At 35.1% G+C, this 16,337-nt stretch overlaps 1 long non-coding RNA gene across 23 annotated transcripts in view; it reads right to left on the reverse strand.

The window, feature by feature from the left end:
• The window catches only part of LOC103350594 (uncharacterized), a 663,701-nt gene that overhangs the window by 259,721 nt on the left and 387,643 nt on the right, over positions 1-16,337 (reverse strand). For 14 of the 23 annotated variants that reach the window (XR_007924754.2, XR_011387766.1, XR_011387768.1 and 11 more), the window contains one exon: positions 11,824-11,927. This is a non-coding gene — a long non-coding RNA (uncharacterized lncRNA). Of the gene's footprint in view, positions 1-11,823; positions 11,931-12,661; positions 13,256-16,337 lie in introns of those variants that run through there. The other 9 variants (XR_011387763.1, XR_011387761.1, XR_011387776.1 and 6 more) reach the window with 4 other exon arrangements.

A 16,337-nucleotide genomic window follows, 5' to 3' on the forward strand; every position in this document is an offset into this window, starting at 1 on the left:
ATGAAGTCAATGTAAAGAACGTTTTTCAAAATTCAGCTTCTTTCTCTAAGGTGATTCACTGCTGTTCTCAAACGCAAGCTGTGAACCTGACCTTTCTACATAGTGAGATCAGACTAACTCCAGTCACTTTCACGGGTCAGCAAGATCAGTTGATGCAAGGTGACATCCAGAGTTAAAGAAGACAATGAGTAAACCACAATTTTACAAGGCCAAAGATATACAGCATAATAATATGACAAATTTAAATTTTTTAAATGCTTGCCTTAATCTGTTGGAAATCTTGATACTTCACATATTTTAAATGTTTCTAATACCTAAGATAAAATACCAGGAAAGAAAGCATTGTAGAAAGTAGGTGCTCTCTTCCTCTTAGATGCAAATACATCTAATTAAGCAGAATTAGCAGTGGAATTTTACAGTGTCCATTGCATGTCTGAGTCATGAACAGGCCATCTATGAATTCATCTGAGAAGGAAGCTCACTGCCAGCTGGTGTGGGAAAAGGAATTATTATTAGGCATTGTATAGTTGTCAAAAATAATAACAAGGTTTAAGCATCATTGACTTTGGCCAAACTTGAACTGGCTGTTTGAAAAAAAAAAATACTAGAAAGTGGTGTTACTGTTTTAAAAGTTATAATGACTTTAAAGCACAAATCTCAATAAAAGTGTAAGAGCAAATATTTATTATCTATTGCTGGTAAATTTCCAAATTTTATGGAAATTTTATAATATAATAAATAAATACAAATTCATTTTTCTTTAAAAATATTTAGAGAAAATTTTAAGACAATAATTCACTCTTATGTGGTACTGCATTATTTTCAGTAATGTAGCCTTCTGTAATAAAGAAGAGATTTGGAGAGGAAAAAACACTTCAGTGTAAGTCTTTACTTGCACAGTCTCTTTCTAATTCAATTTTTAATTTTCATTTTATTTGAGTGGCAGGAAGAGAAAGAGACAGAGAAAGGGAAAGAAACCTTTCTTCTATTGGTTCACTTCCACATGCTTACAACAGCCACAGCTGGGACAGGATAAAGCCAGGGGGCTGGAACTCAGTCTAGATTTTTTTATTTTGATGGGGGAGACCCAAATATCATCTGCTACCTCCCAGGATGCACATTATTAGGAAGCTGGATGGGAATTGGAGCAGCCAAGACTGTAACCTAGGCCCTCCCAGATGAGATGAGTGTGTCCCAAGACGCTATTAAACACCAACAACAAATTCTTTCCCTAGTTCTGTCTTTACTAGGACACACATTACTTCAATGTTTGGGTTGCTAGAGTATGTTACTTTCTGCCTCTGAGAGTTAGTTGGTACATTATGTGAAATTACTTTCCAAGCTGTTTAATACAGCACTTTAATATTATTTATTAAAAGCTGTTACTTATTAGCAAGTGTGAATGATACCCAGATGACATCAGGCTGTTTATCAATATAGTTGGTATAATAAATACACTAATTATTACTTGGAAAATGCACTCATTATAGTACTGTAAACAAACTTAGTAGTTGAGTGAGTTAAGAACTTCTTTAAAAAAGTAGCTATATTTTACTTATTTAACAGGCACAGTTACAGAGAGAGGGAGCAACAAACAGAGAAAGAGATTTCCATCCACTGGTTTACTCCCCAGATGCCATAACAGCTAAGGCTGGGTCATGCCAAAACTAGGAGCATTAGCAGGGAGCTGGAGCAGAAGTAGAGCAGCCAGGATTCGAACCAGTGCCCATATGCGATGCCAGCATCACAGGCGGGGGCTTTCCCAGCTATGCCACAGCACCAGCCCCAGGTTAAGAACTTTTAATAATTTAACATTTTTTCTACAATGAAGATCTTTTCAATTTTTATTAGTAGTGTTTGTTTTTCCCTAGTAGAGTAAATCATCTTAAATTTGAATATGTTATATCACCTGTGGAATTGTCAAAAATAGCAAAGAAAATAATGAGAAAATGCTATAAAATTATTCCTGTTACTTTCACACAAATCCTTATACTATTGTCAAAATTTAGGATCTTCTTTTTCTTCTATTATATATGAAATTATAAAGTATGTTAAGAATCATTCAAAATTATTTGTTTTCTAACACAATAGCTTAACTATTTTCCTTACCATCAGAAAATTTAAGAAATCCAAAGGACTTATAAAAATTGATGAGATTAAAAAAGAGTTTTGGATCAGTCTACTCAATTATAGTTACATAGAGGAATTTTCAAAAATTTCATAGAAAATATGTAATATGAAAAAGTAATGCATGGATTTCAAACTTGTTTCATAAATAAACATATTTTAATGTCATTTTTCCAAAAACCTTTTTCAGTTTTTCAATGTTTACTAAATAATGAGCAAAGGAATGATAGTTAAACATTTAAGTTTATTTAAGAATATTTATTCAGTATTTATCTAAAGCAGGTAACATACTAATTCTCCCTTCCAGAAAATGTTTCCATTAAGAACTCAGAAAGAGTGAATCCTCATTTTGCGTGGCTCAAATATACATGACTATCAGTTAGTACAAGACAATGTAAGCAAGCATTGTGTGCAGTTCTTTAATTAAAACAATTATAGTTTCATATTTCATCTATCAGAAAGAAAAGACTCACTATCGCATTTTTGGTACCACATCTATATATATATATATATATATATATTTTTTTTTTTTTGACAGGCAGAGTGGACAGTGAGAGAGAGAGACAGAGAGAAAGGTCTTCCTTTTGCCGTTGGTTCACCCTCCATTGGCTGCCGCGGCCGGCGCGCTGCAGCCGGCGCACCGCGCTGATCCGGTGGCAGGAGCCAGGAGCCAGGTGCTTTTCCTGGTCTCCCATGGGGTGCAGGGCCCAAGTACTTGGGCTGTCCTCCACTGCCTTCCCAGGCCACAGCAGAGAGCTGGCCTGGAAGAGGGGCAACCGGGACAGAATCCGGCGCCCCGACCGGGACTAGAACCCGGTGTGCTGGCGCCGTTAGGCGGAGGATTAGCCTAGTGAGCCGCGGCACCGGCCCACCACATCTATATTTTTAAGCTATGTATAAATGAAAATAACCCGAGGTTATTAACACAAAAGAATCAATGAAAATTGTGCCATAGTAACAAAAAGAAACACTACAAAGAAAAGGAACTGACGTGTGAAACATGGGGAAATCACATAAAATATGGAGCAACGCAAGTCAGATAAAATACACACACACTTTGGTATTCTATTTTAAAGAAACAGAAGCTGGTAAACCCAACATATGGCGATAAATATTAAATGGGCATACAGTCCTCCAGGAGGCAGAATATTCTATTCTGATCATGAATATGATTACATGTATGTATGCACACAGTTACATATATATCCAGGTAAAACATTTATCCAACTGAATGCTTAAGAACTATACATGCTGAGGTCGGCGCTTTTCCATAGCGGGTAAAGCCGCCGCCCGTACGGACAGCATCCCATATGGGCACCGGTTCGAGACGTGTCTGCTGCACTTCCTATTCAGCTCTCTGCTATGGCCTGGGAAAGTAATAAAGATGGCCCAAGTCCTTGGGCCCCTGCACCCACATGGGAGATCCAAAGGAAGCTCCTCACTCCTGGCTTCAGATCGGGGTGGCTCCAGCCATTGCAGACAACTGGGGAGTGAAACAGTGCTTTGAAGACCTTTCTCTCTCTCTGCCTCTCCTTTTCTCTATGTGTAACTCTGACTTTCAAGCAAATTAATAAATTTAGAAAAAGGATTATACATGATAAATATAATAGAGCAATTCACATTTTTAATCTCATAAAAATAGAAAAATCACAGGAATCATCTTCAGTTTTTCAGAAAGGATGCTAAAAGGATATTCCAACAGGACTCATTATAGACTGGCATGCCCAAGAACATAACTCATGAAGTAAAAAACTTGAAACTTTTTTTTTTTTTTTTGTATAGGCAGAGTGGACAGTGAGAGAGAAAGACAGAGAGAAAGGTCTTCCTTTGCCGTTGGTTCACCCTCCAATGGCCGCCGCGGCCCGCGCACCACGCTGATCCGAAGGCAGGAGCCAGGTACTTCTCCTGGTCTCCCATGGGGTGCAGGGCCCAAGCACTTGGGCCATCCTCCACTGCACTCCCTGGCCACAGCAGAGAGCTGGCCTGGAAGAGGGGCAAGCGGGACAGAATCTGGCACCCTGACTGGGACTAGAACCCAGTGTGCTGGCACTGCAAGGCAGAGGATTAGCCTAGTGAGCCGCAGCACCAGCTAAAACTTGAAACTTTCAACATTAACACCTGACCGAAACAATAACTCATGGGAAATTGTATATTCAATTATATATACTTTTTACTAGTCTTTTCTATCCCTACCAATTAAGCTAAATCCCCTGTTCTACTATTTCTATACTGCTTTGTTTAGACTATTGACAAAGGTGATTCATTTATTTATTTGAAGGGTAGATGGAGAAGGAGAAATAGATTTTCCATCAGGTGGTTTGCTTCCCGATGGCCTCAAAAATGGGCTGAAGCTGAGAGCCAGAAACTCAATCCTGGTCTCCCATGTGAATCAATAGGGGCTCAGGTACTCCCGGGCATATTAGTAGGGAGCTGGATCAGAAGCCGAGCAGCCAGGACTTGAACCAGCACAACCAGAAATCTAATTATTAAAAGTTGTAGACAACTGGTTGAACTAACATTCAGATTTTTTCTTACACAAGCTTCATAATATGGACAAATTCTGTATTTTTAAGTAAGCAAACCTTGTTGTCTAGTAGAAAACACTGTTTCAGAGCAGTTAAGCAACTGCAGCAGGGTGGTGTAGGGAGGGCGATTCTTAAGTTTGCTTCCATGGAATTCCCTAACAAGGTACTGCATTGGATGGGATAGATGACTACAGTGAAAACTCACAGTGTCTCTTTAATTCTGGCACCTAGTTGGTTCTAATAATGTATATGTTCATAAAACAAGCCAGTTCAATATCCTGAGAAATGTTTCTTCATTCATAGCATTTATTATTTTAAACCATTGATGTGCAATCAGTTCAGAGGTGCAATTATTGCCCATAGATTTTATTTTTTTTTTATTTTTTCTAGAGAAAACTGCCTATGTCCAATATTGTTTTATTGGTTACTGGTTATTGCTTAACTTTGGATAATATTAAAAGTACTTCAGGAAACCTACTATCTCTCTCAATACTTTGTGGCTAATTTTAATATTGTTAAAACTATCTGTTCTTCAGTTTTTGAGAGAGAGATAGAGAAGAGAGAGAGAGAAAGAGAGAATTTATACTACCGAGTTATATTTAATGTTCCTTTATGCTCCATGGTTCAAGATTATTAAACATGTAGTACAAGGGGTCCCAGCATGGTCTAGAAGCACCATTAACAAAAATTCAAATCTTAACATCAACACTTAACATCACTGGAATTTGGGAAAGTTACTTAAGCACTTTGAGCCTCCCATCTGGACAATGGAATTATCATCCCCACATTTCAGGGCCAGAGAATTAGGTGAGATAAGATATAGAAGCATACTGTTTAGGGTTTGAGCCAGTGCATCAATGACTGGTCCTGAATAATATTTTCAAGGGCAGGAGTCAATCACTTAAAAGAATGTTGTAGACAGGATAGATAAAGTGTTCCATCATCACACTCACAGCTGATGAGTCAGTTTTCTAATTACTTCCAAGGTCAAATTTTTGAAATTCCTTCAACAATACTCTTAGAAAAGCAAATTATTGTTGAAATACTAATGGAGTGATTATGATAAATCTCTGAGCTCACATAGTGTGCAAGCTCCTTCATTGCCTAGTTCAAATAATCCCCCCGACTTTCCACCTCCCCTTCTTCCCTTAATCAGCATGCCTTCCCAAAAGAGTTTCAGAAAAAGTTGACTATAGCTATCCACACCAAAAAGTCTGTTAAAAGCCCAGGGAAACTTGGTCAAGAACAGGCCTTTACCCAATAGGGTAATATTAACAGCAATAACTTATTATTGGGCATGTACATAGCTCCAAGTAAAATGCATTGATTATAAAAAAGTTAATTTTACTGAAATGTAGCTTCATGACAATTGTTTATAATCTCATATACAAAAACTGTTTCCCAGTCTTCCATATTTTTAAATAATGTACTTATTTCTTATTCTTGATATTTTCTCTATCTTGAGGCAAAGAAAATATAAAGATATCTTGCTCCTTGCATCACTTTGGAAATATATATATATATATATAAACACACACGCACACTTTCCCAGTTATATCTGAATAATTTTGCATGCTGCCAAAAGGCATAGAGTGGATCAACACACATAATAATCGGTTTTTACAAACCTGCTATAAGTTTGAAACTGGTTGTAATTTCCAATACGTTAATGGTCTGCTTCTACCTAAATGGAAATTGTCCCAGGTACTCATAAGCATCAATTCCCTTCATCCAGTAAACCTAGTAATGATGCTTCCAATCCAATTTAAAAGCCATTAAAATGTACTGACTTTTAAACCCATTATAATATAGCTCATTTCTGTAAAATTTAGTTTAGAAGAAAGCAGCTGTGCATTTGAACATCTGGAAATTACTTTTAATTGCACTTTTCTCAAGTGAGAAAGGAGAAGCTCTACCTGGAATGCTATTTGTGTATCTAAAACCACACAAATACTAGTCAACACCTGGACTTCATATATAATCTCATTTGGGGGAACATAATCTCATCTCACTAGTAAATCCAAACTTAATGTGATTTGGCTACCGAAAATTTGATTTGGTGTAGGTTTTAAGATGGAAAATGGAAATTGTAAGATATTTGATTACTCTTAAATTATTTACTTATCTAAGAAGACAGAACGAATTTCATTAGATAGAAACAGTTAATTCTGAAAGTTGAAAATACACAAATACTATCACATTTATGTTTAATGATCTGAATATTGAAAACTAAAATAAATTCCAAATACAAGGTGGCCCAATAGTTGATATGTCATCTAAGACATGTTCATTCAATAAGTTCGAATCAGCCAGTTTGAACTGCTGAGTATCAAGGTCAGTCACTATTTTCCAATAACAAATACTAGTTTCCAAATTAAACATGTTGACATAAAAATGAGTCCATAAAAATGTTATCATTCGTAAATATTCTGAACTAATTATTACTTTGTTTCATCTACCAAAATTACATATCAGTTTTAGTTTCTATATCATAGTTTATGTATTTCCTGATAACCAAAATGTTTTAGAATAGTAAGATCACACTTCAGTGTAAAATTTCTGTGCACCAATCTTGCATGTTAAGCTACCTGAACATATCTAACATTGGATGATGACATAAAACAAAAAACTCTCTAGAGAATATTTATGAATGAACCCTGGAAATGGAGAAGAAAGAACGTGGATCAGTTTAGAATCCCACAGAACATGAACAGCGAGACACGTTAAGTTTTCAAAAGTTGTTCCCCAGTTAGAAAATTCAGACGCACAGCACTATACCTCATGAGGAATATAACAGAAATCTAAACAACTAACACTTTGAAAAGGTAATTTATGAATGACATCTCCTGTATAACTTGAAAATTGCTATTACCACAAGCTAAATTTCATGACAACTGTTTCTATGTTGAAACGATTTTGTCTATTGATATATATTCTTTTGAATGCAGAACACAGCTTATGAACTCACATGTGGAACACACATGTTCTACAATTTTTAGCAACATGACCTTTCATATACAACTATCACATTCTTCAGGGAAGTGGCATGGTTTAGGACAAAATGAAAAACTAATCCTTTCTAAAGCTGAGTAGCTTGTTTATTACACTGAACTGGCCCACTGAATGAGTTGACTTACATAAACTGTGATTTTCAAAAAATCATTATACATAGAAAAACACTGTTTTTGCCTCAGAAATCCCATCATAGGCCCTCTAATGAAAAAACAATGAGTATGTTCTGCTACAATCCCTCTGTGTCCATTAAAATATCTGGGATTATAAAGAGTTCTGATGCAAAACTTAGCCATCTAAATAAAGGAAATAACTGTATGGGCCTAAAATACCACATATCATGCAGACTGGTCCAATATCATCTTTTTGCTGTCACTTTCTCAACAGTTCTTCAGTGAAGAGTAAAAGAAGAACTATCTCAGAGGCCATGGTATATTTTTCCAGTTTGTTGTTTATGTAGGAATGGCAAGTTGCAATTTGTTGCTATAAAAATACACCATGTCATTAATCTCAATCTGATTTTCTATTTTAGTTTTTAAACTGAAATCCTCAGCAAGCCCTCACATTCATATAAACATTGAAACAAGACAATCACTCCTTTCAAAATCTCTGCAAACAGTCAAGTAATTGATAGTCACAGGGAAGAAAATTTTTCGAAAACTTTTTCAGGCTTTCTCCACTACCAATGTTGATCTCTGACCCTGACCACTTTGTCTCATGATATTTTTAAGGAGATATATTACAAAAATTTCAATATTAGCAAAGCAGAAACAATCTACCAAGCAGTTCCTTTGAGTAAGTCATGGCACTCCAGATTTTCTACATGTTAGTAAATACCCGAAACTAACAATACTAAATATCTAGAATCATTACTCAAACATGGAAATAGCTATAGTATATGCTGAATATTCAGTTCTCAAAGTTATCCACATCATCATATTTGATATCGCCCTTTATACTGATTCATATGTTGACTTTCAGTAACAAACTAAAAATTGCACTTAATGAAGTATAGGATAAAGAAAAAGAGCCTGCCTCTAGGCTCTCCATCGTAACATTCACTGCACTATACAGACAGAAACACTAGTTGACAAACACACCTGAACCTATAAACAAGGAAGGCTCAAACATTCTTACAGTTTCTAAGAAAAAAAAAAAGAATATCTAAAGTGGGACCTTTACTGATCTGTTTATTCGTCTTGACTTAGAAGAATATGCAGCTGGACACAAATCATCATTGTTAAAATAAATAATAGGTCAGGTTACTTGTAAAATGAACCTTACCATGTTTAAAAACAATATCAAATAGCAATATTTACTTTACGATAATTTAAAATTAAATCAATATACAGTAAAAAATGCAACAAGTGCAAATCAATCAGCCTTTTATTTGAAAATGACTTAAAAACAGGGAACATTATTCTTTTTATGCAGTGTTGATGCATTTATATCAAAGCCCAACATTTACAAAATTATTTGGCTATCTAATCTACAATTATAAATTGGTTTCTTAAAATATGACAGTTGTTCATGTAATACTGCAGTTAATTCTATGGGAAGAGTTGTATAAATCCGTAAAAATTGTAAATAATTTTAATGTATTAAGGTTCAGTATATTCGTGAAAGAACAAACTATTACTCTCAGCAGTTTACATGAAAATTATCACCTTTTGTTTAAGCACATATTTTCTCCAAAACAACAAAGGTTAGTGTCTTCATGTGCTTCTTATCTACTTTTGTTACTGCATATTCAAGATCCTCTTGCCTATACTAAACTTCTATAATAATTTTCAATTTAATATAACACTGCATTTATCTTTTTGCTACAATTTAGATCACACAGACCAAAGCATTTCATTTAAATTATGAAATGCTCCCTAAAATGACCTACTATAAACATTTCACACATATTAAAATTTGCAGATAAAATACTGGCATATGTTAAAGGTTTCTTTTCAATACACAATAAAAGTTGATATGTAATTATTTACTATATCTTATAATGAAGGGAAGAAAGCCTTTTGTGTGCCTGTTGCAAAATTGAAATAAATACAAACTCTGTCACACTTAAAATGCAAAAGTTCCACAATTTAAAAATTACAAATGAATTTCACTGTTTCTAAAGAGTGAAGAAGTTTCCACATTATGAGGTGAACTAAGTTTTAATATTTCCAAAAAGTATGGGAAAAAATGATGAGAGAAACATTATTCATCCTTTCACAAGTAGAATAAATTCAACAAAAATATAAAGTAGTTTTCTTTTTACAAAGTAATTTTATTTTTGAAAACTGTTAAAATTTTTAACTCAATGAAGAAAATGTTATCAGTGTTTTACATTTATGTTCTGAGGAAAACTGACTAGTAATTCTGCCAAAAAATCCTATACTGTGGAAATACTCAACTACATTAATTGCCATAGCAAAAAAAAAAAGTAAACTTTGAAGCTATTTCACTATAAAATATGATTTAAATTGTACTTAATACTCCTTGTTTCTATCTCAACTCAAAAATATTTGTAAGTAATCATGTGTACAATGAAATTTCTTCTGAACTCACAAACTAAGAGTTTTGTAAACTCTAGAAGTTTTCTTTCGATGATATTTAGTTCTGTCATGGCCTCTAATTAACAACAAAAATCCTATAAAATTACTAAATACATTGTAGAGAAATATTCTGTCAATTTCAAATGCTATGTAAAACAATTCATTCAAGTAATTAAAAACTAAAAAAGGTGCATTTATATAACAGTTAAAATAAAAATAGAACTTGAAAATAAATTTTTGAGCAAGAAAAATGCTGAACAAGACAAATTATTATAAGACTGTAAATGATAAATTTGTTCCATGTTTGTCCAAATTTTTAATTGTCTACCTATGTTAACTTCCTTTTTTAAAGGGAATTTATTATTACACTATTCTCAAGGTTGCAGCAAATACATGATAATTACTACAACATAAATGAGAACTCAACTGTGAAACCACATACAAGTGAAATTACCGAAGTAAATTTCTATAAATAGCAATTTATAACTCAGATGATTTTTAATGTAAATTGATATAAAAATTTGAAAGATTCATGCCTTATTTCAACTAACAGCAAAGTATACACACACACACACACATATACTGTATACTGTATCATAGATCAGTTCACAGCAACATAAAACACAAATCACACACACACACACACACACATACACATGTATGAATTAATCTGAAGGGAATAAAGATAAATTTTTAAGCTTAGAATTTACTTAAAGTTAGCACAAACACATAACTTGATCTGAACGGAACAGTACTCATTTTCTAACCCTACAATTTACTTAAAGTTAATTTTCACTTTCTTTATGAACCTAATTGGCAACATTCTACACTGTGTAAAGAAAAGATAAACATGGTGATAAACACATGATAAACATACCAATGAAGACATCTCCAGATCAAGTTTCTCTTAAAGAATAATATATTCAGTTCTCATAAATATGTTAAAGAGAAATATGATTATGTTTAAGCAAAACAAAAGTGTACTCTAGATTTCTAGGGCTAACATACAAGGCAAAATTATATTTAGGAAATAATAACAACAATTCGTTAAAAAATCAGTTGAGATTTAATCTTCTGCCTTTAAGTTTTCGGCAGTGTATCTGAGTTTAATGTGTAAAAGTATTACTCAAAATGGCTATAAAAAATCTGAAATTATTCATATTTGGTTACCTGAGTACTTCATTCAAACTTATGTATTTAACTCTTAAAACACTGAAGTACAGATGAACATACCAGCCTACATGACAAAATTCAGTTTTAACAATATAAAATTAATAACGTTTCCAAAAATTGAGTATAAGTCTATTGGACTTTCAGAATTTCTTTTCTGAAAAATTACCTTTTTTACTTCAAGACAGTAATTAAATACAATTGTTTAAAGTTATTCAGCCATGTTTATCTACCAAATACTTCTTTTAAACATTTTTAGAAGCAATATTAAAGTGTTAATGAGTTTTTAAAATACATAACAAGGGTTAACATTTTTTAAAAGTACCACACACGCCATGACATGCTAACATACATGAAACCTTCATTTAAAAGATCTTGAGCAAATTGCGCTCACAATAAAACTTCTAGAAAACTTGATTACTTACTGTTCAGAGAGTATTACTTACAGAGATTAATAGTTTTCAGAATTCCTCTGTTATTTATCCTGAAGTGTTTTGAAAAACCTTTCGCACTGTGTACTTCTCAATGAGATGATCACTCCTATTCTGGTCTGCTGAGCAAAACAAAACAAAACATAAAAATCGGTAAACCTTCTTCTTTACGACTGTTCTTGCATTTTAGTTGGCTACAAGCAAGTAATTCATAATGATAAAAGCAAAGATACGAGGGAAAAATTAACGCTTGTTTCATATTTACTCTATAAAGTCATTTTGGCATGCCTACACAACTGGTTGTGGCAGCATTCAGACATGATTTCTAATCAAAAAAAAAAAAAAAAATGCTCCAGGTTCTTTAGAGAAAGCTTGCCGCTGGGAAGTTGATTTTGGCCAAGTGCCAAAATCATGTGCAAAGGGGCCTCATTACGGATTCATGGCAGCCTCAGCACTAACAAAAAATGTGACCCAACAGGCTAAATCAGCGACTAAAATTAAAAAGTAAGAGACAAAGCCAACTCACTTAATATTCCTTCCAAAGCAACATTAAACTTTTTTTGGTAATTAAACCCTTGTTAGTCTAATGCAGTGTTCCTCTGTCCTCAAATGATTGTACAATTACTCTTTAAAACTTGTCAATTTCCCTTCTAAATAACACTTTCTTTCTGCGGCAGTTTACAAAGATTTCGCTATATAATAAAACTCTATATCCACTGTAATCGGTTCAACAGCAGAAAACAAAATCGCAAAAACGCAGACTACAGTATTCCTTGAAGATTTAAACAAACAAACAAAAAATAAGCAAACAATAGTCTGTACATTTGAAACTTCTACAGAGGTGAACACACACCTTCTAAACTCACAGCGATTGCGATTTACCAGTCTCCCTGCCCAACTTCCTCACCCCCCAAAAAAGTACATTTGATACGTAGCCTTACCTAGATGTCTTCTGGCTTTTCTGCAGATCAAAAAGTTTCCTGCCTAAGCACACAGATATTCTTTCACAAACCATAAAGGCCCTTTTATGAATCCAGCACTGTAACAGGCTGCTTTCCACACCACGTTGAGAGCCCAGTGCGTCAGCTCTCGAGATAAAATACATTGCTGATACACAATTAGTGGCAGAGGTTGTCTACTGGAGAATTTATCTTAACGAAAGAAGGAAAAGAGAATTTTTTTTTTTTTCGAAATAGCAAAGAGGGTGCGGTCAGATGTTAGGTTTTGCCTGAGAAAAGGGCTGTACACTGCACTAGTACCTAAATACTAGCAGAAGCTGCCTGGGAAGGGAGCCAATGGAAGGACTTTGTTTGACCCAGCTGCCAATCTCCCCTGAAGCCGTGCGCCAGACTAAACACTCACACTATTTTAACTCAAATCAGGCTACAGCAGCTGTTTGCTTTCCGGCTCTGAGCTCTGCACCCACCATGGCCTGTGCAGTTCACCCGCGAGCTTTGCTAGCTGCCTGGATGAAATCTGTTCCGGGGTGGGATTTGTCACTGGAGAACAAATTTTAACCCTATTCCTCGTGCTAGAGAGGCACTATTGGCTGTTAGCATTTGGAGCTGCTCCTTTGCGATAATTTCACGATCGTATTTTTAAAAAAGTGATACTTCCTTCCATGGAGCACTTCTGGGATTTGAAGAGAATAAGGATTCCTACATTGCTTTAAAATTGGAATGTAAACGCTTCCAACAGGTTCACATCACCACTGAAACAGTCCTAATGAGCAGCAATTGCAAGGCCCCTGAGTTCTATCTCTGAGAACAAAGATGGTGCCCATCCACACCCACCCAGTCCACTTGGAGCACAACATGGAAAGTTGGCATCACAGAATGGGAGAGCCTCCATCATGCCAGGAGTCAATACGGACTCCTCAATGCTCTGGAAAGTTCCCCCAGAGGCAACACCTAGGCACACAAGGATTTTGTTTTCCTTGTAGGAAAAGATACCAAAGTGACACAATTTATCTTTCCTAAAGTTCTGAATTTATTTAGTTATTAGCCTGAATGCAGAAATCACATTCTGAATTGTGAAAAAGAAACTAAGGAGAATATATTTAGAGGAGGTACAATTTAAGTAATCATCAGAATTATCTGGTTGTAGTCGAGGGAAAAGATCTGATAATCTATATCTACTGCAAACGAGAGAAGAGCCAAACATTGCATATGTGGAGAAAATAAATCAGTAAGTCATTCAACATGTCAAAGAGAGATAAACTGGGAGGAGTATAATAACATGGATTATAAACAAGTTATTTTTGCTCCTGACCAAATTTTGACTTGCTGGATTATGGTGAGAGAAGCCAGCATGTTTTCATGTAGAGATTTTCATTTCTATTTTTTTTTTTTTTTATTGGGAAGAGAGAGATCTTTTCATCTGGGGAAAATGATTGTTTTTTTCTTAACCTATTTGGATCTGGCTGTGATGAGCAAAACTGAACCATAAATTTCTTTTATTTATTTTTTAAAGATTTATTTATTTATTTGACAGAATTACATAGAGAGAGGAAGAGAGAGAGAGAGAGAGAGAGAGAGAGAGTCTTCTTTCTGTTAGTTCACACCCCAAATGGCCACAACAACAGGGCTGGGCCAGTCTAAAGCCAGGAGCCTGGAACTTCATCCCAGTCTCCCACATGGGTAGCAGAAGCCCAAACACTAGGGCCATTATCTGCTGCTTTCCCACGTGCGTTAGCAGCGAGCTGTATCAAAACTAGAGCAGCCAAGACTGAGACTGGTGCACATATGCAATGCCAACTTCCTAGAAAGGTGCTTACCCTGCTGTGCCACAACACCGGCCTGCACCACGAATTTTTGAGACAGCTGGTTCTCCTGCCTGAGGCAGAGAGTTTACTTTATTTCCCCCAAATGATATGACCGTTCTCTTATCTTAGAAACCAGAGATGTCCATAATAAAATCTGTAATTTTATAGTAAAATATTACTTTCCCAGATGGAAAGGGGCAAATTTGATAGTAGAAAGGTGATTTATTAGGTGTTATGAGTCTACTTAAACTAAAATACCTAATTCCTTCAAAATGTGTGCCCTGATAACATTGCATAGCAAGTGAGTTACTATCCATATTACCCAAAATTCTCACTGGATCTGATTTTCTATGTCTCATGTTCAGAGTTCTTATGGAAGCAAGTAAAGTACTGGTTTCTTTTGTACCCTTTTCTTCCGATCTAAGAAAATACTCAATTTGCTGCTTTATATGGCTTATAATTTACCAAATCTAATGGGCCACCATCACATTTCTCCACAATTTCCTGAGTAGCTACAGAACTGTAGTCCTTTAGTAACTTCTGTTCATCTCGGGATCTGCCTCACTCACACTATTTTCCTACCTTGTCCTTAGATACTCTATATACAATAGCAGGTAATCCGCATCCTGAATATCATTACCTGTATTTGTGATTTGTGTCCTTTCGTAAATCACTTATTCAAGCCCTAACACCCAATACCTCAGAATGTAACTGGATCTGCAGATAGAGTCTTCAAAGAGGTAATTTAAGGAGATGAGCTTATTAGAGTGCACCCTAATCCAATATACCCAGAGTTCTACTAAGAAGAGGAGTTAGGAGACAGATACACAGAGACCAACTGAACACACAGCAAGAGGAGGCCATTTGCAAAGCAAGGCCTGCTGACACCTTGCTTTTGGACTTCAAGTCTCCAAAATTAGGAGTGGACGAATTTCTCTTGTTAAACCACCCAGTCTGTGATATTTGTTATGTGTATCCAACTAATACAATGTCTAATCAAATAAGAGTGAGAAGTTGCCTTACTATTTTGGAACATGATTTGTTTCTATACCAAGCGTTTTCATATTCAAGTCTTTGATTTATCCAAGAAAGCATGCAATTTATGGAGAAGTGTACATTTTTCATACTTTTCCAGAAAAGAAGAAAAACTTTGGGTATTCCAGAGTTTCAAATTAAAGGAATAACATGGTTAAGGATGAAATAAAATATAATATTTGCCACTCTTCTATGATGCTTCTCATTTTCATAATTTGAACATTAACACTGTGCTTAATTCCCCTGGCAACAAAACAGTATTATGCAGATTATATGCATGGACTTTGAAAATAATTTTGGAATAACTAGATGCCTCACTTTTTCTCTAGGCAATCAAAAGCAGCTGTGAAACTTGATTTTTGCAAAACAGTTCTGACGCATGGACATTTTACAATCAAGGTCCCGTGCTAGATAAAAACTTCATATCAAGAGTTGGAAACAAAATGGTTAGTCTCTGTAAGCATGGAGTTCAAACAACCTACGCAAAAGGAAGAGATTCCAAAGGAAGAAGGAAAAGATACGTGGGTACCTAACAAGAAAGTCTGGATAAAGATAAGTGTGTAAGACTGTGGGTAATCAATACTCCCCAACAAAAAGTATATTCTCACAGAGAGTTAAGGGATGGGCATTCCACTTACAGGAAGTTGTAAGTAAAAGGATAGGGCAGGAAATCCACTGGAGTAGGAATAATTTATTAATTGTGGTAGGCTACATTCTAAGATGGTCTCCA

This window comes from Oryctolagus cuniculus, chromosome 4 (genome assembly GCF_964237555.1).
Source record: "Oryctolagus cuniculus chromosome 4, mOryCun1.1, whole genome shotgun sequence".
NCBI lineage: Eukaryota > Metazoa > Chordata > Mammalia > Lagomorpha > Leporidae > Oryctolagus > Oryctolagus cuniculus.